This window comes from Dermacentor albipictus, chromosome 7, assembly GCF_038994185.2.
Source record: "Dermacentor albipictus isolate Rhodes 1998 colony chromosome 7, USDA_Dalb.pri_finalv2, whole genome shotgun sequence".
NCBI lineage: Eukaryota > Metazoa > Arthropoda > Arachnida > Ixodida > Ixodidae > Dermacentor > Dermacentor albipictus.
In genome coordinates this window covers 28,608,297-28,632,707 of record NC_091827.1, presented here as the reverse complement: position 1 = coordinate 28,632,707, position 24,411 = coordinate 28,608,297, and the positions used below count along the sequence as shown (strand labels likewise).

Sequence of the window (24,411 nt, the reverse complement as noted above, 5' to 3'; positions counted from 1 at the left end):
AGCGACGCATTAAGTGCAAATAACTGTACGGGGCCAGTCAACACGAAAGCGAGTATAGGCGTCATTATTGTAGGGTGGCGACATCTCTTTCGTTTATTATCATAAAAAGCCAATCTAGTGGAAACATTCACCAATCAAACAGCGCTACTGTCACCACGTAACATATAGTTCTGCGTCTTCGTACCATAAGCACCTCGACAACAAATGGACATGATTTGCCATGATCCGTTAACATTACCCAGCCTCTTAGGTCCAATGCCCGGCCCTTCAAAACAAAGGCGGGTTTTGGATTTGTTGTTGAAACACCTGTCAGAAACTGGCCTAATAAGAAAGCCTTAAAAATGAAACAGTTCATATACAGAAGCCTAAATTTCCCGGCCATGTCGCCTATAAATGTTAGTATCAGGTCCACTTGCGCATTTGATATTTATTTGTATTTTCTTTTTTTTTCGCTATATGCAGATTATCTATGCAGAGTATATCTCTATACAGAGTAGCGTGCCCGCGGTTGTATACGCACCGGCAAAAATCTGTTTTTCTAATAATGAGTCTCTCTTTCTCAAGTGTGATACCAGGTAAAACTGCTGTGTTTGTAGTGGAGAAGGCATAACCGGGATTACGCACTCGAAAACAACTCTGCTGCGTCTTCTCATATCTTCGAACAAGCAACGTTCACAATGAGCGCGACGGAGTCACCGCTGTCTTTGCTTTTATCCCGTCGCATTACGTCAGTTTTAGTTTGTTTTGTATATAGTTCGAGCCTGCGCGCGCGTAGATTTCCCACAAGCCGTACCTTCACCTGGAGTTTTCTACGAATTGCGGAACAACTTCTGGCCGGCTGGTCATTGACGAGCGCACTTCAGAAATCTAATTTGTCAAACAACCCGGCTATATTGCATACTCCTCTTGCAGTGGTTATTAGCAAAAAAATAACGATATGGCTTCAGAGTCCCATACTCACCGGCACTACAGAAAATTGACGCCGCAACGTGGACGTTGCCGAAAATACAGCTGCCAGATCAGTGCTCTTCATTCCCGTCTATCTAAAGTCGCTTTTTATATGAGGTGACTCGGCAGATGATTGAAACCAACGGTCAATCCGACGAGGTCAAACTAATGTTTAGTTAGCTCGGCCCTGAGCGTGAGATGTATTGTGATACATGTGTATTGATTGTATTGATTACATGGGACATGTAATCAAGGAAACGAGTGTATTTTCGGGAAACAAAGTGGTCTCTGTATAAAGAAAACAGTCCACAGAAAGCGTAAAACAGAGTCGTGTATTTATTTCTTGAAAAGTAAAATCGCTTGCATTCTTCGTCCCCCTGGAGAAATATGAAGTCCACACTAGTTTAGCTCGCAGTTATCGCTTCGCAGGCCTCAAAAAAAAAGAAAGAAAAAAACGGTTGGTTCATGGTAGGTAGTCGAGAGCGTAGGCCAGAAGCACTTGGACAAAGCCCACTGTAGACCATCGAAGGCAGCATCAGGCGGCGTAGAGTCGGTGATCCAATGTTCCCCCATTCGGCAATCTCGGTGCTGCACAAAGAGTGTACCAATGAGGCATGAGAGGTGGAGAGACCGGTTGTCCCGACCTACAACGAGCAGCTACGCAACGCTTTTTGTAGTCCCACGAATGTCACGTCACAATCATTTCTGATAACGCATTTATTGTTTCTTTCGTTGTGTCGGTAATCGCGTGTAGTGCGTATTCCTGAGGAAGAAGCTGTCTATCACCAAAGCGAAAATGAAGTAAAAGAATGGTGAAACAGAAGATTTACATTATAGAATGCTTGCGAAGTTTAACTTTCATGGCGTAACACTCGGTGTAACTAACCCAGTTTCGCTGTTCGACCATCTTCACGGACAGGAAGGAGCGGTCAATTGTTTTCCCACCTATTCGCTAGTTATCAATGTAGGACTAGTAATATACTTGATTCACACTGTATATATAGTCGGAACGAAGGCTACACCGCTTCCCATTGCAACCGTACGACCATCAGCGCGCCCAAAAGGTTTCAATGTTTCATAAACAAATCACGCAGAGGTACGCATAAGTAATGGTCTTTAGTGCACGGAATACAGCGCACCAGATCGTAAAAACAAGTACAATTATTACAAAGTGATAAGAAATGAACAGTATGACACAAAATTAGAAGCTGTTTGCCTTTCACGCACTTGCTTAACGTTTTGGTAAGCGCTATCAGCGCTTCATGTCGAAGGAGAATGAGATCACGGGAGCGGGAGAGGAAGAAACGAGTTACCTTGAGAGAGGTCTAGGTGCCTTCGCTTGGATGGGGGCGCCCATGAAAGAAGGTCCCGGTGATCGTCGTGTCCATGTGCGCCCCAGGGGGAGAGCATACGGGTATGTCCGTTGCTCAGATGCTGCGAAGTAGCGACGAAGCTGTTAGAACAAGTCGACGATCCGCCAAGGCAGGTACGCGTACCGTTCCACGTTACCCAGGCAACGCAATCGCACGCGGTGATTCACTTTCTTGCAGGTCACGACTGTGCAACCTGGCCTTACTTCTAAACGATGTCGGCAATTTTGTTATTATTACGACCAGTCAAGACAATGCGTAGATGACCCCAGCTCTGGCGATAACATCCTGTAGTTGTTTCCCCACCTCCCTATTTATTCATCATCCAAAGATTGCGTCGCCGCTTCTCCAAGTTCGAAAACATCTCGAAGCACCCTTGTAAATATTGGTAGCCTTTCGAACATGTTATGCTTGGTTTATTGAGACAGTGACGTCGGCGCCATGATTAATCACCTAACATGTTACCCGGCGCCGGCAAAGAGGTATAAGATAGGAGAAAGATGACCATGAGATAACGAATAATCAGAAGAAATTATAACTGATGACAACCTAAGAATTGAGTGCGAAGTCCAGCCCAACAAACGCGCATAAGTGGCGTGTTTCTGAAAGCTGACGGCAGCGAGAGAACATAATGGACCGTTTACTTAGTGTAAAACTACTCGGTACATTGTATTTCCGCGCAGGTAGACAATACGGTGCAGTCCACTACAGCGACTTCAGAGGTACAGCATTGGACAGCCCGCCCATCCCCCTTCCGAAGGTTCAATAAATCGACTCAGAAAATGCAAACGGGATGACTTTCCGGAGAGTCGGCAAGTTAAGCCATGATCCCTTTTACTTTGCTTAGTTGCGTAAAATTTCCACGTAGCACGAAAACCTTCGTACGTGACATGCTGACCACATGTAGGCCACGTAAAATAGTAAGGTTCACTCCGCTTCATTTGAAATTATCGAAACGCCTACCATCGGATATTTTTTAAACAAAATTGTTTGGGCGTGTTTGCAAAACAGAAAAAAAGCTGCGGCAGCAGATTGAGGTGTCACCCGGTTCGTGGGGTACCTATGCATGCCCGTAACACCTAACATGTGCAAAAATGCTGTAAAGCACATTACTCCACAAATACGTTAGCCTCGGTAGAAGAAATGCCACTAACACTAACGTCCTTTAACCACAGAGAACCCACATTTGAAATCGCGCGCTCTCCCCCGATTGTCTCGTGCGGCATTGCATAAGATGCCGTGCCTCAAACCGCCCGCACTCGCGTTTGCGGAAGATGCCATAACATTCAATGATCTATTCAGGTTATAAACGACAAGAATGAATTTCGTAGCAAGTGGGCTACTCACCTTGTGCGCGTAGGAAACGGAAATATACGTTAGCCGGCCCAATCTTCACAATGGGGTGAAGTGCGAAGCCAGGCCACCGCCGGACTGGAGCACGCACCATGCACGTAGTCCAGTCCGGCCGTGACCGGGCAGGCCGACCGTTTCAGAAAAAGGCTGGTGCACTGTGAGTGCTCTCGTTTTATGCTTTTTTTTCGACCACGTGGTCCCCTAGAGAACAAGGAGAGAGAGAGAGAGAAGGAGAGAAAGATTGAGCGAGAGAGAGGGCGAGGGAAGGAGAGAGAGAAAGATTGAGCGAGAGAGAGGGCGAGAGAAGGATAGAGAGAAGGAGAGAGAGAAAGAGAGAGAGAGAATTGTGTTGCGGGAGAGAGAGTGAGTAAGAGAACTGTTTCTTCTGCGGAGATCAGGTGGGTCCCTCTCTCGCGTGGTATGGCGTGCCCTTCCCCACGTCAAGTCGATGGATGGGATGAATGGAAGGTAGGAGCGTCCCCTTTGAAACGGGGTGATGGCAGTTGCCAACATGCTCAGCTTTTTATTTTGCCTTTTATTTTTAGTCCCCTGTGCTGTGTGTTAATAAAATTCTCGATTTTCTTAAAATACGTCTTCCTACCCTTTTAACGTTATGTCACCTCTCTGCTTTTGAGCCACCAATCCTCCGATCGCCTTTTACTAATTTCCACCGCATATTTATTTACATGACTATTATTATCTCTGAATCCTAGGGCCGCAGGAAGGGTGGCTGTGGCCGCATCGACATCGGGATTGATACCATTACATTTTAGTATGAGGTGTTCTATTGTTTCTACAGATTTACCGCACACAGTACATATGTGTCTTCTCCTTCGTTAAATTTCATTTTTTTAGCTCCGCGTTCTAAGACATCCTGACCTAGCTTCAAAGAGAAGGGCACTGCCTCTTGAGTTATCATAAAACGCTTCCTTCCTGACCTGCTGTTTCCAGTCTCGATATAGTTCAACACTATGCTTCTTTTCCATTTAATTTATCCAATTTTTACCTTCCGCGTTTTTAACCTGTCGTTTAATGCTCTGTCTTTCTTCGTCCTCGTGTCTGGCATACTTACTGGTTAGCTTCCTAGTTCTTTTCCGTCTCACACCCGACGTCAGCGCTTGTCTTTACCCTACCGGAGCAAGCTGAACTTTCCCGATGAGTCACGCTTCTCTGCACGTTGCCACTTCTTAAGTCAATGCACGTGAAAAAGTTCAACACTGGTTGAAACAGGTATGCTTCTCGAGCCAGCATTTCGACACTAGGACTTCTCTTAGGTCGAACCAACAATGGCCGTTGATGCTCGATGGAAAGACGCAGTCCTGGATAGATTGAAGTCGACGTGTAGATTAGAATGACAAAAAATTATCCGACGATTACGATACTCCCTAATGCGAAATTTGAGCGCAGCTCTATACGTGTTTCCATTTCGCGATATTTTGACGCAAAGAATTTGAGAGAGACATGTAGCAGAGTCGGTAATGGTCGAAAATCTGATCTGCGGATCAAGCGAGCCGGCGTTTATACATGACTCGTCAAAGGTTCCAGTGTGATCGCTGGTGCCGCATGGCTTCCAGAAAGTACTATACAATTCGCATAGCGCATACAATCAGATTAAGAAACAATCTCACACAATAACAAGCAAAACTAGCGCGAACGAGACCGACCCAACAGAACCAAACAGGCGCGGGCGAGAGCTTTGGCGCGAGCAGACGATAGTACGAAACGAGCTGATCGGCTGAGACCAGACACGAGTGCGCATCGAGCCGTAAGGAGGGTCCGCATGACACCAGCATCGCGCGCGCACGTCACTGAAGGGGCCGCTCTCATTGGTCTCCGCCATTCGCGGCTCGCGTCCTTCGTCTGCCACTCCAGCGAAGGGGGGCGGAGCTGGTTACGAGGCCGACAACGCCGACGACGACGCGAAACCCAGGAACGGACGCCAAAGAGCTGCGCTCTAAAAAAAGTCTGAATGTTCAAAAAACGACAATCATTAGTTGCCTTCGCTACATAACAAGGGGGCATGGCGTTGAAGCGGAGGGGTTGCGGCTGATTCTTTCAAGTGGTTATAAGGATACGAAATATAGACGAAAGTTGTCACGTGTAAGCAGGTCCTGTCAATGGCAGGGGCTTAATTTTCCAATAAAACAGGAAGAAGACGCACTACTTTTGACAGTTCAAAAACGAGCAATATGATATGAAAACTCATTAACAGAACATGGCTTGAATATATAGGCGCGTATTCACTCTATCTGATTTAATTTCCCATTTGGTGTTCTTACTCAGCCCGAGTTCATAAGTTCGACTCCCAGCCACTTGGTCGCATTCCCAGATATGTAATGCAGTAAAAGAAAAATGCTCGTGTGCCACGCGGGGGGTTGTGCAGTCAAAAGGACCACATCGTGTAACATAAATACGGAAGCCTCCACTATACGGTGTCCCTCGTGGTCCACTTTTGAGCTTGCTTAAAGAAGCAACTGCACACAACCTAACATTTTTCGCACCAGCGCGAACCGGAAGGACAATATTATGCATATTTATCACACGCAGCATAAGAGAAAAACAATAGTGCGAAGGATCTCTTCGTTTTTGTGTACACGTCGTCAAGCAAATGCAGTTACACAGAGTTAGAATAATTAAATCACAGCCTTCCGGCACTGAAAGTGCGGAATGTAAATTCTACAGGCCGCACACGAGATCAATGAATACCGACAGTCGCGCAGATTCCTGAGATTGAACGTAAACTCCTGCTGACTCAAAATTAATTTTAATGCTAACAATTATTTAGCTGGAAACTGACTGTATCAGAAAATATGTATGCCTTAAAGGCACATAAAATGCTCTGAAGGCGTAAAAAATAAAAGCTGAGACACACACGCGCATTTTCTTGGCACAAGCAATTTCTTTCCTATACCCTGCGCTGCACACATGAACGACCCAGTGCCGTGTTGTCGCGACGTTTCAACGGTGAAAGTGGTCGTCTCTGCTCGATCCAGATCAGAGGGTTCAGATATCATTTGTCGCCAAGCAATTATTTGTAAACCATCGCCGCAAAGTTTTCGTACGTTGTACGGCGAGCGCAGGAAGTCTTGTTTCGACAGTGCACAGAAACGGGTGAAGACTGTTCTCTTCTCTTTTTGTTCTTGCCTTGTTTTGAACTGTAATAAAAAAAAATGCACCAAAGGAGCACGCAGCGCGAAACTGAAGCATGCTGCGTGCTTGTCCGACAGTCAAGCAAGTCAAGTTTACTCGGCTAAACTGAAATCCAAATTCCACCGACGACGCGCCATGCGGTGAGGTACCGCGTGCATTCAGCCATCTCTTGTTGATTTAGTTCGCTGTACGGTTAAGACTGTTGCGCTAGGGAAAGAAAAACCGAATAAATGTCGCCGCGCATCTTAAAAACACGGTTATTCTTTTTTTTTTTTTCAAACAATAGGCAAAGCCGCATGCAAGCAGTTTCTCGACAGAGTCGGGAACGGAATAAGCGATATTTCGAAAGCTCGTGCAAGCGTGCAGCGACGATGGCGAGCTTGGGCGAGTCGATTAGTCATCGATAAGCGGGTACGCCGAATTCCAGAGAAAGCGTGAAGATGGCTCGTACACTGTAGGCCACCGGACATTCGGCGAAGCTTCCATTCAGTCGCCTGTGTGCGGAGGGGAAGTCAGATGCGGACAATGGAGAAGCCCTTCTTGCGCTAGCCAGGTGCCGGGCGACAGATTTCTCCGAACTGCATGAATTGGCAAGATGGTCGCGCGCACACCTTTCATACAGGGCGCGTGGTCGGTGCATGCCAGTTGACAAAGAACGTCAAGCTGAAAGTCAGAGAGGGGATCAGCGTACCTTCCCTCTCCCCAAACACAAAGAAGTAGAAGAACTACTTAAGGGAAAGAAAACGAAATCAGGAAAGAAACTATTCATAATAACTCAAAAGGAAGCTCATTACTTTTCGAAGCGAGATCGCGGTTAGAACAGGCACAAGCAAGGAGGAAGAAGAAGAAGCATGTGCTTGCTGCGTTAAAGCTAGGGAAACGATGGAGCATGTTTCATTAGAAGGTGAAGATACCTGCCCAGCGGTCCATTTAGGCACCACTGGCCTCCTTGAAGCCCTTTGGTTCAGCGAGAGCAGGGGAAAGTCAACATGTGTGCAATAGAGTTTAGTAAGATGCGACTGGAACATTCGTGTACGAAAAGTAGGGGAAAGACAAAACGGAGACGTACAAAAAGCAAGTTCACAATAGGGGGCCAGAAAATTTGGTTATGGCATTTCATCGTGCGCTTTTCTTTAAGGAAAGCTTTCTTTGGCTCATCTTTCGGCTTTCCCACTGCTACAGCTGCTGCTGTCTCGCACATCGCTTCCGAGGGTGGTTCAGAGGCTGTACGTAGATGACAGGCCCGAGGTAGAAAAGGCGACTGGTGAAACTCGTTTTCACACCGCAGCATCGAATGTGCACAATGCCCTCTGGAGCTCCCTGGCCGTCGCCACTTGAGCCGCCTGACAGCTGTAATTATCCGCGACTCCCCTCGGAAGTAGTGCAGAAACTGCAGAGCACCCCTTTCTATACTAATGGCGTTTTTCACTGGTCGATTCGGAGCAGGATTTTTTGCTCCGCTGCAACGAATCCGAATTTCACTGGTCGATCTGAAGCGGGTTCGCGCGTTCCACTGGTCGTTTCGGATCAACTCGCTCCGCGCCGGATCGCTCTCACTTGCTCCGCCGCCGAGACGCGGATTCGGGCGGAAATAGAACGCGTCACATGGCGTCACTTCCGTCTTCAAGCGAAATCGGTACCGGTAGGGTGTCTAGTACCGGGTCGGTACGCACAACATTGTGTTGGGCATAGTTTGCGGAACCGGTTTGTGTCACGTGCACGCAGACTTCCTGTGTGATCTCCCGCGGAGCGTTCGTGCGCTCCACTGGCAGACTCGGATTGGTGAAAGCCGAGCGCTCGCTCGAGGATTCAGGCGGCTGCTCCAGATCGACCAGTGAAAAACGCCATAAGTAGCGAAGCCAGAGAGGACGCAGAAAGTACTGTAGAGAGGAGAAGGAGAAGATGCAGTTCCCATATAATAGAGGAGGTAACGTGAGAAGGCAAGGAGTCCGTGTTCCCATATGGGCTGCAGAATTAAGCGTACTTTCCCTCTTCCAAACCGTGAAGAAACGCCACTACTATACGACTGCGGTTGCGGGGATATATGCTAAGCTTAAGTTTAAGGTACGGTGTAGCACGTTGCTGTTATTTCCGAAAAATAAACGCCATGCAAATATGTAAAGCCTGCAACTTAGGCAGGGCGCACAGAAGCAGAGCCGCAATAATTAAAGCACACCGCAGTATCCAGACGATACTACGGAAGCGGTCGACCGCCAAAAAGAATTCTGTGCCCGCCGCGTTAGCTTTGCGGCCATGGCATTGCTAGAGGCCGTGGATTTGATCCCAATCGCGGTAGCCGCATTTCGACTGGGGCGAAATAGAAAACGGACCTGCACTTAGATTTTGGGACACGTTAAGGAACATCGAGGTGTCAAAATTATTCCACAGTCCGCCACTATGGCGTGCCTCATAACCCGATTGCGGTTTTGGCACGTACAGCCCCATAATCAAATTTAAGTTTGATACTTCTGCCACGATGCGATGTGCCATGTGAAGAAATGACAACGCTATGCCCTCAGCGGAGGTTATAAAACATGGCCCACAACAACGCCTCAAGCAAACACCACTCCATGTGTGTTCTGTGTATTACGCAGACAAACAGCAGTGGTGTACACAATGTAACGTTGAAGGAATTAAGCCTTAGCCGTCAACATCACCACTAATTACCGTCACTCAAAGGAAACAGCACAGAAAGCTTTGCTTACATCGATTCCCACATTGCGTGGGATCTGCATAATTTTTATTTCTTTTCTTTAACCTAGGTAGGACATTAGCAAGAGCTTGGTGGCGCAAGCTACCACCCCGATCCAAAGGGGACGCTCATAACAAACATCCATACGTCCAATTGGCCCGGTCAAAGAGAAGACAGAAGACAAGAACTCTGTCTGAACATTTCGTGAGAAAGCGCAAAAACGACTGCCAGTTGGACAAGAACGGAAATTGTGCGGATCTCACCCACGGGGGGAATCGATGTAAGCGAAGCTTATTATGCTGGTTCTTTGATCGATGATAATTAATGCTGATGTTGACGGCGACTGTTAAATGTCTTCAGGGCGAACTCCAGTACGAGAGTGGCGGTTTGGTGTTAGCGTTTCCTCTCTGCCACAGTCAGGCACGTACCCAAAACAGCGGAACCGACCCCTCCCCCCCCCCGGCCTTTCTCCCCCCTTGTCCTCCATCTTGATGCTGTGAGAAGCTAGTCAAACAAGGCCATGGAGTATCGATAACTCATGGATAATTTTTCTCGGCCTTGAAGCGACAGCTATGGTTCCGGAGATTATGCACAGCAATGTAGACCGAGCTATCTCGGCAATGATATCGCCGACCTCGCGGAAAACTTCACCTACTTTTGCTAATGCAAATAAAATTAACTTGGCGTAAATGAATCAACGCTTACACCTATCCGATATGTGTCGATATGTAGTCGCATGTAAACAGTCTCTCGATAGAATCGTCGAGGGAGTAAGCGATGTTTCGAAAACTGGAGCAAGCGTGCAGTGGCGATGGAGAGCGTGTGCCAGTCGATTAGTCATCGATAAGCGCCGACGCCGCGTTCCAGAGAAAGCGTGAGGATGGCTTGCACACTGTAGGCCACCGGTCATTCGGCGAAGCTTCCCTTCAATCGCCTGTGTGCGGAGGGGAAGTCAGAGGCGGACAACGGAGAAGCCCCTCTCAAGTTAGCTAGATGCCGTGCCACAGTTTTCTCCGAAATGCATGGAATTCGCAAGACCGTCGCGCGTGCCCCTTCCAGACAGGGAGCGTGGTCGGTCATGCCAGTCAACAAAGAACGTCAAGCTGAACGTCGGAGAGGGAATCAAAGGCAATCGTAAAGAAACCTGCCAAGAGTAACTACTTCAGAGGAAAAAAAAACGAAACAAGGAAAGAAACAATTAATGATAACTCAGAGGGAAGCTCATTACTTTTCGAAGTGAGATCGGGATGCCTTAGAACACGCACTTACAAAGCGAGAAATAAGAAGGGAGAAGAAGCAAGTGCTTGAACTGCGCTAAAGCTAGGGACAAGATTGGGCATGTTTTATTAGAATGTGAAGATATCTGCGCAGCGGTCGATTTAAGCACCGCAGGCTTGCTTGAAGCCCCTGGTTTCAGCGAGAGCAGGGGGAAAGTAAACATGTCTGCAATAGAGATTGTACGATATATATGTCACGCTCCGCCTTGAGCGTGACATATATTGCCACGGGGATTGTTACCGCAAATCAAGGAAACGAGTGCATTTTCGGGAAGCAAAGTGGTCTCCTTATAAAGAAAACAGTCCACAGAAAGCGTAAAACAAAGTCATGTATTTATTCTTGAAAGGTAAAATCGCTTGCAATCTTCGTTCCCCTGGAGAAACATGAAGTCAACACTAGCTCGCAGTTATCGTGTCGATGGCCTCCTCAAAAAAAAAAAAAAAAGAGTTTCGTTCATTGTAGGTAGTAGAAAGTGTAGGCCAGGAGCACTTGGACAAGGACGACTGTAGACCATCGAAGGCAGCCTCAGGCGGCGTAGAGTAGGCGAGCCAAGGTTTCTCCATTCGGCAATCTGGGTGCTGCACAAAGAGTGTACAAACGAGGCATGAGAGATGCAGAGACCGGTTAACACGTCTTACAACGAGCAGATCCGCAACGCTTTTCTGTAGCCCCACGAGTGTCACGTCACCATCGTCTTTTATCACGCAAGCAGTAAAATCGTAATTTTATTGTTGCTTTTATTCTCTTGGAATCATGTGTCACCTCTCAGTAACGCACATGTTTTGCCAACCATTTGCTCGCGATCAATGAAGGACTAGTACTATACTGGATTCACAATGTATATAGTCTGGACATAGTCCACGCCACTTGCGATTACGGCCGTACGACCACCAGCGCGATCAATAGGTTTCAGTGTTTCATAAACTCATCACGCAAAGATACGCATAATGAAAGATCTATACTGCATGGAATACAGCGCGCAAGATCGTAATAATGAATACAAATATTCCAAACCGATAAGAAATGAATCCTAGGACACAAACTACGAGCCATCTGTTTTTTTGACGGACGTGTTTTTAAACATATTGGTAGCGGTAGCAGCGGCTCTTGTAGGAGGAGGATCAGATCATGGAAGCAGGATGGGAAGAATGGCGTTACCTTGCGAGAGGTTTAGCTGTCTTCACTTGGATGGGGGCGTCGATGAAAGTAGGTCCTCGTAATTGCGTGTCGATCTGTACCCCAGGGGGAGAGCATACGGGTGCGTTGGCTCAGATGCTGCAAAGTAACGACGACGCTGTTATTAGTACAAATCCACGATCCGCCACGGCAGGTACGCGTAGCGTTCCACGTTACCCAGCCAAAACAAACGCTTTGACTTTCAAATTATGTCAGATGTTTTTTTCATTAGATGAATACAATGTACACACCACCGCAGCTCCGGCCATAACATCCCATAGTTGCTTCCCCACTTTCCTATTAATTCATCGTACAAATATTTCATGTGGCATGATTGGCGCAGGGCGTCAAGTTCGGAAATTGCGCGAAGCACCCTTGTGACATATTACCCTTTGTTTTTCGAGACATTGACGTCGGCGCCATGTTTAATGCCCTAGCATATTACCTGGCGCCTCAATAGAGGGAAAGCAGGAGAAAAATCATGAGGTGATGAATAATCAGAAGACAGTATAAGCAATGGCAACCTAAGAATTGAGTGCGAAGTCCAGCCTGACAAGCGCACCATAAGTGGCAAATTTCTGAAAAAGGACGGCATCTAGAGAACCCGATTGAGCCCGATTAAAATCACTCGTGATGTCTTATTTCCGCGCAAGTAGACGCTACGGTGGATTCCACTACAGCGTCTTCAGAGGTGCAGCGAAAATTTCCCTAATGCCCCCTTCCCTTCTTCCTGAGGTTGAATTACTCGCTGCACCAAAACCTTCGCTGGTGAATTCCCAAACACACATACGCTACGTAAAATAGTAAGGCCGGCTCCGCTGTGTCTGATGGTGCTCGGAAATTAGCTGGTCGCGCGAAGAGCGCCACGAGGTTTTTATTCTAAATGTGGGAAAATTATTTAAACGCCTGCTGTGAGATATTTTTTTAAGAAATATTGTTTGGACGAGCTTGAAAAATAAAAAAAAACAAGCTATGCTAGCAGATTGAGGTGTCACCTATGCCTATAACACCTAACATTTCAAAAAATGCAGCAAAGCACATTTCTCAACTAATACGTTAGCCAAAGCGGAAGAAATGCTGACAATACTAATGTTGTTTAACCACAGAAAACCCAGCTTTCAAATCACGCGTTCGTTTTCAATGTGGATACCCATAACACCTAACGCGTGCAATAATGCAGTAAAGCACATTACAAATATGTTAGCCTGAGTCAAAGAAATGCCACTAACACTATAGCGTCATTTAGCCACAGAAAACTCAAATTTGAAATCACGCGCGCGGTCTCGATTGTATCGTGCGGCATCGCATAAGATACCGTGTCTCAAACCGCCTGCACTCGCGTTTGCGGAAGACGCCATAACGTTCAATCTGTTCAGGTTATAAATGATAGGAACAAATTTCGTAAGAAGCGGGTTACTCACCTTGTGCGCGTAGGAAACGGAAAAAGCCGTTAGCCGGCCCAGTCTTCACAATGTGGTGAAGTGCAAAGCCAGGCCACCGCCGGACTGGAGCACGTACCATGCGCGTAGTCCAGTCCGGCCGTGACCGGGCAGGCCGACCGGTGCAGGAAAAGGGTGGTGCACTGCGAGGGCTCTCCTTTTAAGCGTTTTTTTTTGACCACGTGATCCCCTAGAGAACAACGAGAGAGAGAGATTGGGGAGGGAGGGAGAGAGAGTGAGCAAGAGAGGTGTTTTTTCTGCAGAGTTCTGTGGCTCCCTCCCCCGCGTGGTTAACCGTGCCCTCCCCCACGTCAAGTTTCACCCCCAACGCCAGCGCTCGTCTTTCCCCTACCGGCGGAAAGGCAAATTTCCTCGATGAGTCATGTTTATCTCCACGTGGCCGCTTCTTTGTAAATTCACGTGAAAAGGACGATGTTTCTCGAGCCAGCATTTCGACACTAGGACTTGTCTTAGGTCAAGGCAACAATGGCAGCTGATGTTCGATGGAGAGACGCACTCGTGGTGATTGTCAAGTGGACGTGTAGAGTACGATGCCAAAAAGAAAAGTCGAAATGTTCAAAAAACGACAACCATGAGTTGTGTTAGGTGCATTACAAGGAGGAAGGGGGCTGAAACCGAGGGGTTGCAGATGATTCTTTCGAGTGATTGTAAGAATACGAAATGCAGACGAGAGTTCTCACGTGCCAGCACGACCTGTCAATGGTAGGGGCCTACTTTTCCGTTAGGACAGGAAGTAGAGAGATCTCTTTCTACGGTTAAAGAACCATCACTAAGATATAAAAACGAGTTACCAGGAGAAGACTTGAACCAATAGACTCCTATAGGAACAAATTGCTTTCATTTCACATTTATTCTACGTACTCAATCCGCTCGGTGGATAAATTGCGTTGCGCTACATACCACGAGGTCAAGGGTTCGACTCCCGACCACATTACGCATTCTCAGATATTTATTGCAAAGAAAAAATATGTTCGAGTACCGCGCTCGGGATTGTAGAGTCAAAAGCACCACATCGCTTAAAAATAATACGGAGGCCTCCACTACGGTGTCCCTCGCGGTCGTCAAAACCCGCAATCTGGCCCAACCTAACATTTCTCACATTGCTGCGCAACGGAAGTACAATGTTATGCATACTTATCACATGTAGCATGTCACAGAAACAATAATGTGAGTGATATTGTCCTCTTTGTGTAGACGTCGTAAAACAAGCGCATTCACGCAGAATGACAATAATTATTGTCAATGATTGTCACAGCCTTCTGGCACTGAAAGTGCGGAATGTAAATTCTACACGCCGCACACGAGATCAATGAATACCGACAGTCGGGCAGATTTCCGAGAGTGAACGTAACCTCCTGCTGACTCGAAGCTGACCTAATGCTAACGAGTATATAGCTGTAATATGACTGCATAAGGATATATGTTTGTATTAAAGGCATGTAAAATGTGTTGAAGTCAGAAAAGTAAAAGCTTGACACAGACGCGCGTTTCCTTCGCACAAGCAATTTCTTTTGTAGTTGAACATAACGACCCAGGGTTAGCAGTGCTTTCGCGACGTTTCAACGATGCAAGTGATTTCCTCTGCTTGCTCGAGATCAGAGTGTGCAGAACTCAATTGACACAAAGCACCTGTGACAAACCACCGGCGTAAAGTTTTCGCACGTAGCACGGCGCGTGAAGGAAGTTATGCTTCGACAACACGGAGCATGTCTGTTCTCTTCTTATTCTTGCCTTGTTTTGAATTCTAATAAAAATGCATCAAAGGGGCACGCAGCGTGCAACTGAAGCACGTCCGACAACTAAGCAACTCAAGTTTACACAGCTAAGCCGAAAGCAAAATTCCACCGCCTACGCGCCAAGCGGTGAAACACCGCGTGAATTGCACGATCTTTTGGTCATTTACTTCGCTGTACGGGTTAAGACGATTGCACAAAGGAAAAGAAGAAAACAAAATTAATATAAATGTCGCGGTGCAGCGTACAAACATCGTTGTTGTTTCCTTCTTTTTTTTCGCACGAAAGCAAAGCCACGTGCAAACAGTTGCTGGATAGAATCGGGAAGGGAATAAGCGATCTTTCCAAAGCTGGTGCAAGCGCGCGGTCAGGGTGACGAGCACGTGCGACTCGATTAGTCATCGATAAGGGCTGAAGCCGCGTTCCAGAGAAAGCGTCAGGATGGCTCGCCCGCTGTAGGCCACTGGTCATTCGGCGAAGCTTCCATTCAGTCGTCCGTGTGCGGAGGGGAAGTCAGACGCGGACAATAGAGAAGCCCTTCTCGCGGTAGACAGGTGCCGTGCGACATCTTTCTCAGAACTGCATGGAATTCGCAAGATGGTCGTGCGCGCCCCTTCCATACAGGGTGCTTGGTCCGTGCATGCCAGTTGACAAAGAACGTCAAGCTGAAATCAGAGGGGGAGCCAAAGGCTTTGGAAAAGAAACCACCTATGAGTAACTACTCAAGAGGAAAGAAAACGACATCATGAATGCTGTAATAATCCGTAACTCCCCTCAGCAGCAGTGCAGAAACTGCTCAATTAAAACTCTCGCTTGGGCTAGTTGGTTCATGCTTGAAGTAGTAAAGGCAAGGCGCAGAAGACCGGGACTCAGGAAGAAGCACACAAACGACAGCACCGGCGCCAGAAACTGCAACGCTTCCCTTTCTACTAAGGAGCGAGGCCAGGGCCAACGCAGATAGAACTGCAGAGAGAAGAAGAGGGAGAAGAAGCAGTTCTCATATAATAGAGGGGAGAGAGGTGACGTGAGAAGGGAAGGAAGCCGTGCTGCCATATGGGCTGGAGAATTAAGCGTAGTTTCCCTCTACCAAACCGTGAAGAAACCCCACTATACTATACGACATCTGTTGCGGGGAAACAGGATAAGCATAAGTTCAAGGTATGATGTAGCACGTTGCTGCTATTTCCGGAAAATAAACGCCATGCAAATTTGTCAAGCCTGCAACTTAGGCCGGGCGCACAGAAGCAGAGCCCCATTAATTAAAGCACACCGCAGTGTCCAGGCGACACTACGGAAGCAGTTGACCGCCAAATCAACAATACTGTGCCCGCCGCGTTAGCTTTGCGGCCATGGCATTGCTAGACGCCGTGGATTTCATCCCAATCGCGGCAGCCGCATTTCGACGGGGTCGAAATAGAAAACGCACCTGCACTTAGATTTTGGGACACGTTAAAGAACATCGCGGTGTCAAAATTGATCCGAAGTCCGCCACTACGGCGCGCCCCATAATCCGATTATAGTTTTGGCACGTATAGACCCATAATCAAATTTAAGTTTGATAGTTCTGCTACATTGCGATGTGCCATGTGAGGAAATGCAACGCTAAACATTCGCTGAGCTAGGTTACAAAATATGGCCCAAAACAACGCCTCAAGCAAACACCACTCCCTGTGTGTTCTGTGTGCTGAGCAGGCAGAGAGCAGTGGTGCGCGCAAGGTAGCGTTTAACATGCGCTCACAACACACGTGTTAGCCTAAACGTTGAAGAAATTAAGCCTTATCCGTCAACATCCCCGCTAATTATCGTCAATCAAAGCAAACAATACAGAAAGCTTTGCTTACATTGATTCCCACAGTGCGTGGGACCTGCATATTTCTTTTTAACCTAGGTAGGACCTTAGCAAGAGCTTGGTGGCGCAACCTACCACCCCGATCCAAAGGGGACGCTCATAACATCCATCCATCCAATTGACCCGGTCAAAGAGAAGACAGATGCGCACAAGAGCTCTGTCTGAACATTTCGAGAGAAAACGCAACAACGACTGCCGGTTAGACAAGAACGGAAAATCATGCGGATCTCATGCACGGTGGGAATCGATGTAAAGCGAAGCTTTATGTGCTCGTTCTTTGACTGATGATAATTAATGCTGATGTTGACGGTGAATGTTAAATCTCTTCAGCGCAAAATCCAGTACGAGAGTGGCGAGTTGGTGTTAGCCTTTACTCTCTGCCACGCTCAGGCGCTTACCCATGGGTGGGGGATCGTTCCCCTCCCCCCGAAATCAGGCGGCATACTTAGCTCCCCTCCCACCTTTCTCCCTCCTTGTCCTCCATCTCGAAGCTGTGAGAAGTCTCAGTGGAACAAGGCCATGGAGTATCAATAACTCATGGATAATTTTTCTTGGCTTTGAAGCGACAGCTATGGTTCCGGAGATTATGCACAGCAATGTAGACCGAGATATATCTCGGCACTGATTTCGCCGACCTCGCGGAAAACTTCACTACTTTTACAAATGCAAATAAAATTACTTTGGCGTAAATCATTCAATGCTTACATCTATCCAATATGTATCGAGCACTGCATTGGCGCTCCAGTTACTTTTGCGCCTTAATGCATCAAACGACACTTTGTTAAGAAAGTAACTGGAACGCCAGAACACTCCTCCGCAAAGTTAGGTAATTAATATCTGGAAACTGGTGCCATCCTGAAAATGTGGATCCGCCTTCAGAACTCCAAGTCTAAATTTTTCAATTGCAATATGGGCCGTAAGGTAATCAGCTAAATTGATAATTAGCGAGTTTTCTTGATTAGACAATTATGCATTTCAATTTCTTCTTTCAGGGCATCTTTAAAAAAATTTGAACATGTTCACTGAAACACCCGGTATGTTCTGTTAGAGTAACTTTCAGCAAAATATTCCTCGCCAAAAGGTCAGTTATTTTTTATTCATCTTTTTCAGATCAAGACATGATTGCAATTGTGGCTTAAAGCAAGTCGAGCTTGAAAACATGCGAAAATTTCATGCTGCAGAATAAAATTCGAATGAGCAGCAGCTTATGTTCACTCTCAGGAGTCTGCGGGACTGTCGCTACTCATTGATCTCGTGTGCGGCTCGTTGAATTTATATTCTGCACTTTCAGTGCCGCAAGGCTGTGATTTAGTTACTCTAACTCTGCGCAGTTGGGTTCAATGTTTCACGACGTGTGCACAGAAATGAACAGATCACTCAGACTATTTTTTCTCTATTATGCTGCATGTGACAAGTGTGCATAACATTCGTTCTTCGTGTGCGCAGCTATGTGAAAAATGTTAGGTTATATTGAGTTGCGGGTTTTAACGACCACGAGGGACACCGTATAGTGGAGGCATCCGTATTCATTTTACGCGATGTGGTGCTTTTGACTGCGTAACCCCGAGCACGTTACACGAGTATTTTTCCTCTTATTTTGAGTTGAATATCTGGGAAGGCGTCCAAGTGGTCAGGAGTCGAACACATGACCTCGAGCTAAGCAGCGCAACATTATGTAGCCACCAAGCGGATTGAGTGTGTAGAGCAAATGTTAAGTGAAATTAATTAGTTCGAATGCCAGTCGATTTATAGAAGTCATTTTCTGTTAGCCTGTTTTTATATTTTATTGCTGGTTATTAAACAGTCAAAATGGGTGTTTCTTGCTGTTTTATTGGAAAATTCACATGCCAAAGTTGTGGGGGACCGCAGGTCGGGATCGTTCCCGACCTGCGATGTTGTTTTTCTATCCACTTTCATTTCCATTAATTCATCGTTTCTTTATTTCATTTATAAAGCTCAAGTAATTTCCCCTATGTTGTCCTTTGTGTGAGTGTTTGTTGGCTTCTTCGGATATGACTAATAAAATATCGGGCCTCTCGGCTAACCCCCTTTCTTCTCGTTTATGCGACTGTAGAAGGAACACGGCGACTAGCGACGCATTAAGTGCAGATAACTATACGGGGCCAGTCAACACGAAAGCGAGTATAGCCGTCATCACTGTAGGGTGGCTACGTCACTTTCTTTTATTGTCATTTAAAAAAAACCGATCCAGTGGAAACATTCACCAATCAAACAGCGCTACTGTCACCATGTAACATATAATTCTGCGTCTTCGTACCATAAGCGCCTCGACAACAAATGGACATGATTTGCCATGATCCGTTAACATTACCCAGCACCTTAGGTCCAATGCCCGGCCCTTCAAAACAAAAGCGGGTTTGGGATTTGTTGTTGAAATACCTGTCAGAAACTGCCCTAATAAGAAAGCCTTAAAAATGAAACAGTTCATATACGAAAGCCTAAATTTCCCGGCCATGTCGCCTGTAAATGTTAGTATCAGGTCCACTTCCGCATTTGATATTTATTTGTATTGTCTTTTTTTCCCCACTCTATACATAGTATCTATGCAGAGTGTATCTCTATACAGAGCATAATGTGCCGGCAAAGATCTGTTTTTCTAATAAGGAGTCTCTCTCTCAAGTGCGATACCAAGTAAAACTCCTGTGTTTGTAGTGGAGAAGGCATAACCGGGATTACGCACTCGAAAACAACTCTGCTGCGTCTTCTCACATCTTCGAACAAGCAACGTTCACAATGAGCGCGACGGAGTCACCGCTGTCTTTGCTTTTATCCCGTCGCATTACGTCAGTTTTAGTTTGTTTTGTATATATTTTGGGCCTGCGCGCGCGTAGATTTCCCACAAGCCGTACCTTCACCTGGAGTTTTCTACGAATTGCGGAACAACTTCTGGCCGGCTGGTCATTGACGAGCGCACTTCAGAAATCTAATTTGTCAAACAACCCGGCTATATTGCATACTCGTCTTGCAGTGGTTATTAGCAAAAAAATAACGATATGGCTTCAGAGTCCCATACTCACCGGCACTACAGAAAAGTGACGCCGCAACGTGGACGTTGCCGAAAATACAGCTGCCAGATCAGTGCTCTTCATTCCCGTCTATCTAAAGTCGCTTTTTATATGAGGTGACTCGGCAGATAATTGAAACCAACGGTCAATCCGACGAGGTCAAACTAATGTTTAGTTAGCTCGGCCCTGAGCGTGAGATGTATTGTGATACATGCGTATTGATTGTATTGATTACATGTGACATGTAATCAAGGAAACGAGTGTATTTTCGGGAAACAAAGTGGTCTCTGTATAAAGAAAACAGTCCACAGAAAGCGTAAAACAGAGTCGTGTATTTATTTCTTGAAAAGTAAAATCGCTTGCATTCTTCGTCCCCCTGGAGAAATATGAAGTCCACACTAGTTTAGCTCGCAGTTATCGCTTCGCAGGCCTCAAAAAAAAAAAAGTAACGGTTCGTCCATGGTAGGTAGTTGAGAGCGTAGGCCAGAAGCACTTGGACAAAGACCACTGTAGACCATCGAAGGCAGCCTCAGGCGGCGTAGTCGGCGAACCAAGGTTCCTCCATTCGGCAATCTCTGTGCTGCACAAAGAGTGTACAGATGAGGCGTGAGAGGTTCAGAGACCGGTTCTCCCGACCTACAACGAGCAGCTACGCAACGCTTTTTGTAGTCCCACGAATGTCACGTCACAATCATTTCTGATAACGCATTTATTGTTTCTTTCGTTGTGCCGGTAATCGCGTGTAGTGCGTATTCCTGAGGAAGAAGCTGTCTATCACCAAAGCGAAAATGAAGTAAAAGAATGGTGAAACAGAAGATTTACATTATAGAATGCTTGCGAAGTTTAACTTTCATGGCGTAACACTCGGTGTAACTAACCCAGTTTCGCTGTTCGACCATCTTCACGGACAGGAAGGAGCGGTCAATTGTTTTCCCACCTATTCGCTAGTTATCAATGTAGGACTAGTAATACACTTGATTCACACTGTATATATAGTCGGAACGAAGGCTACGCCGCTTCCCATTGCAACCGTACGACCATCAGCGCGCCCAAAAGGTTTCAATGTTTCATAAACAAATCACGCAGAGGTACGCATAAGTAATGGTCTTTAGTGCGCGGAATACAGCGCACCAGATCGTAAAAACAAGTACAAGTATTACGAAGTGATAACAAATGAAGAGTATGACACAAACTAGAAGCTGTTTGCTTTTCACGCACTTGTTTAACATTTTGGTAAGCGCTAGCAGCACTTCATATCGAAGGAGGATCAGATCATGGGAGCGGGGAGGAATAAACGAGTTACCTTGAGAGAGGTCTAGCTGCCTTCGCTTGGATGGGGGCGCCCATGAAAGAAGGTCCCGGTGATCGCCGTGTCCATGTGCACCCCAGGGGGAGAGCATACGGGTATGTCCGTTGCTCAGATGCTGCGAAGTAACACGAAGCTGTTCGAACAAGTCGACGATCCGCCAAGGCAGGTACGCGTACCGTTCCACGTTTCCCAGGCAACGCAATCGCACGCGGTGATTCACTTTCTTGCAGGTCACGACTGTGCAACCTGGCCTTACTTCTAAACGATGTCGGCAATTTTGTTATTATTACGACCAGTCAAGACAATGCGTAGATGACCCCAGCTCTGGCGATAACATCCTGTAGTTGTTTCCCCACCTCTCTATTCATTCATCATCCAAAGATTGCGTCGCCGCTTCTCCAAGTTCGAAAACATCTCGAAGCACCCTTGTAAATATTGGTAGCCTTTCGAACATGTTATGCTTGGTTTATTGAGACAGTGACGCCGGCGCCATGATTAGTCCCCTAGCATGTTACCCGGCGCAGGCGATGAGGTATAACATAGGAGAAAGATGACCATGAGATCACGAATAATCAGAAGAAATTATAACCGATGACCACCTAAGAATTGAGTGCGAAGTCCAGCCCAACAAACGCGCATAAGTGGCGTGTTTCTGAAAGCTGACGGCAGCGAGAGAACATGATGGACCGTTTACTTAGTGTAAAACTACTCGGTACATTGTATTTCCGCGCAGGTAGACAATACGGTGCAGTCCACTACAGCGACTTCAGAGGTACAGCATTGGACAGCCCGCCCATCCCCCTTCCGAAGGTTCAATAAATCGACTCAGAAAATGCGAACGGGATGACTTTCCGGAGAGTCGGCAAGTTAAGCCATGATCCCTTTTACTTTGCTTAGTTGCGTAAAATTTCCACGTAGCACGAAAACCTTCGTACGTGACATCCTGACCACGTGTAGGCCACGTAAAATAGTAAGGTTCACCCTGCTTCATTTAAAATTATCGAAACGCCTACCATCGGATATTTTTTAAACAAAATTGTTTGGGCGTGTTTGCAAAACAGAAAAAAAGCTGCGGCAGCAGATTGAGGTGTCACCCGGTTCGTGGGGTACCTATGCATGCCCATAACACCCAACATGTGCAAAAATGCTGTAAAGCACATTACTCCACAAATACGTTAGCTTCGGTAGAAGAAATGCCACTAACACTAACGTCCTTTAACCACAGAGAACCCACATTTGAAATCGCGCGCTTGTTCTCCCCCGATTGTCTCGTACGGCTTTTCATAAGACGCCGTGCCTCAAACCGCCCGCACTCGCGTTTGCGGAAGATGCCATAACATTCAATGATCTATTCAGGTTATAACCGACAAGAATGAATTTCGTAGCAAGTGGGCTACTCACCTTGTGCGCGTAGGAAACGGAAATATACGTTAGCCGGCCCAGTCTTCACAATGTGGCGAAGTTCAAAGCCAGGCCACCGCCGGACTGGAGCACGCACCATGCACGTAGTCCAGTCCGGCCGTGACCAGGCAGGCCGACCGGTGCAGGAAAAGGGTGCTGCAGTGCAAGTGCTCTCGTTTTATGCTTTTTTTTCGACCACGTGGTCCCCTGGAGAACAAGGAGAGAGAGAGAGAGAAGGAGAGAAAGATTGAGCGAGAGAGAGGGCGAAGGAAGGAGAGAGAAGAAGACTGAGAGAGAGAGGGCGAGAGAAGGAGAGAGAGAAAGAGAGAGAGAGTTGTGTTGCGGGAGAGAGAGTGAGTAAGAGAACTGTTTTTTCTGCGGAGATCAGGTGGGTCCCTCTCTCGCGTGGTATGGCGTGCCCTTCCCCACGTCAAGTCGATGGATGGGATGAATGGAAGGTAGGAGCGTCCCCTTTGAAACGGGGTGGTGGCAGTTGCCAACATGCTCAGCTTTTTATTTTGCCTTTTATTTTTAGTCCCCTGTGCTGTGTGTTAATAAAATTCTCGATTTTCTTAAAATACGTCTTCCTACCCATTTAACGTTATGTCACCTCTCTGCTTTTGAGCCACCAATCCTCCGATCGCCTTTTACTAATTTCCACCGCATATTTCTTTACATGACTATTATTATCTCTGAACCGTAGGGCCGCAGGAAGGGTGACTGTGGCCGCATCGACATCGGGATTGATACCATTACATTTTAGTATGAGGTGTTCTATTGTTTCTACAGATTTACCGCACACAGTACATATGTGTCTTCTTCTTCGTTAAATTTCTTTTTTTAGCTCCGCGTTCTAAGACATCCTGACCTAGCTTCAAAGAGAAGGGCACTGCCTCTTGAGTTATCATAAAACGCTTCCTTCCTGACCTGCTGTTTCCAGTGTCGATATAGTTCAACACTATGCTTCTTTTCCATTGAATTTCTCCAATTTTTACCTTCCGCGTTTTTAACCTGTCGTTTAATGCTCTGTCTTTCTTCGTCCTCGTGTCTGGCATACTTACTGGTTAGCTTCCTAGTTCTTTTCCGTCTCACATCCGACGTCAGCGCTTGTCTTTACCCTACCGGAGCAAGCTGAACTTTCCCGATGAGTCACGCTTCTCTGCACGTTGCCACTTCTTAAGTCAATGCACGTGAAAAAGTTCAACACTGGTTGAAACAGGTATGCTTCTCGAGCCAGCATTTCGACACTAGGACTTCTCTTAGGTCGAACCAACAATGGCCGTTGATGCTCGACGGAAAGACGCAGTCCTGGATGGATTGAAGTCGACGTGTAGATTAGAATGACAAAAAAAAGTCTGAATGTTCAAAAAACGACAATCATTAGTTGCCTTAGCTACATAACAAGGGGGCATGGCGTTGAAGCGGAGGGGTTGCGGCTGATTCTTTCAAGTGGTTGTAAGAATACGAAATATAGGCGAGAGTTGTCACGTGTAAGCAGGTCCTGTCAATGGCAGGGGCTTAATTTTCCATTAAAACAGGAAGAAGACGCACTACCTTTGACAGTTCAAAAACGAGCAATATGATATGAAAACTTATTAACAGAATATGGCTTGAATATATAGACGCGTATTCACTCTATTTGATTTCATTTCCCATTTGGTGTTCT

General features: G+C 46.6%; 3 long non-coding RNA genes across 3 annotated transcripts; all 3 read right to left on the bottom strand.

Annotated features, from left to right (window-relative positions):
- Positions 1–1,287: 1,287 nt before the first annotated feature.
- LOC135917421 (uncharacterized) lies at positions 1,288–3,805 on the bottom strand. Its single transcript, XR_010569270.1, has 3 exons — positions 3,666–3,805; positions 2,262–2,382; positions 1,288–1,536 (listed from the first exon to the last, which is right to left on the bottom strand). It is a non-coding gene; the product is annotated as an uncharacterized lncRNA (long non-coding RNA).
- A 7,325-nt stretch (positions 3,806–11,130) lies between these two features.
- On the bottom strand, positions 11,131–13,543 carry LOC135917400 (uncharacterized). Its single transcript, XR_010569265.1, has 3 exons — positions 13,389–13,543; positions 11,950–12,066; positions 11,131–11,369 (listed from the first exon to the last, which is right to left on the bottom strand). It is a non-coding gene; the product is annotated as an uncharacterized lncRNA (long non-coding RNA).
- Positions 13,544–20,374: 6,831 nt separating this feature from the next.
- LOC135917418 (uncharacterized) lies at positions 20,375–22,904 on the bottom strand. The gene is made up of 3 exons (XR_010569266.1): positions 22,746–22,904; positions 21,339–21,459; positions 20,375–20,615 (listed from the first exon to the last, which is right to left on the bottom strand). It is a non-coding gene; the product is annotated as an uncharacterized lncRNA (long non-coding RNA).
- Positions 22,905–24,411: the final 1,507 nt, after the last annotated feature.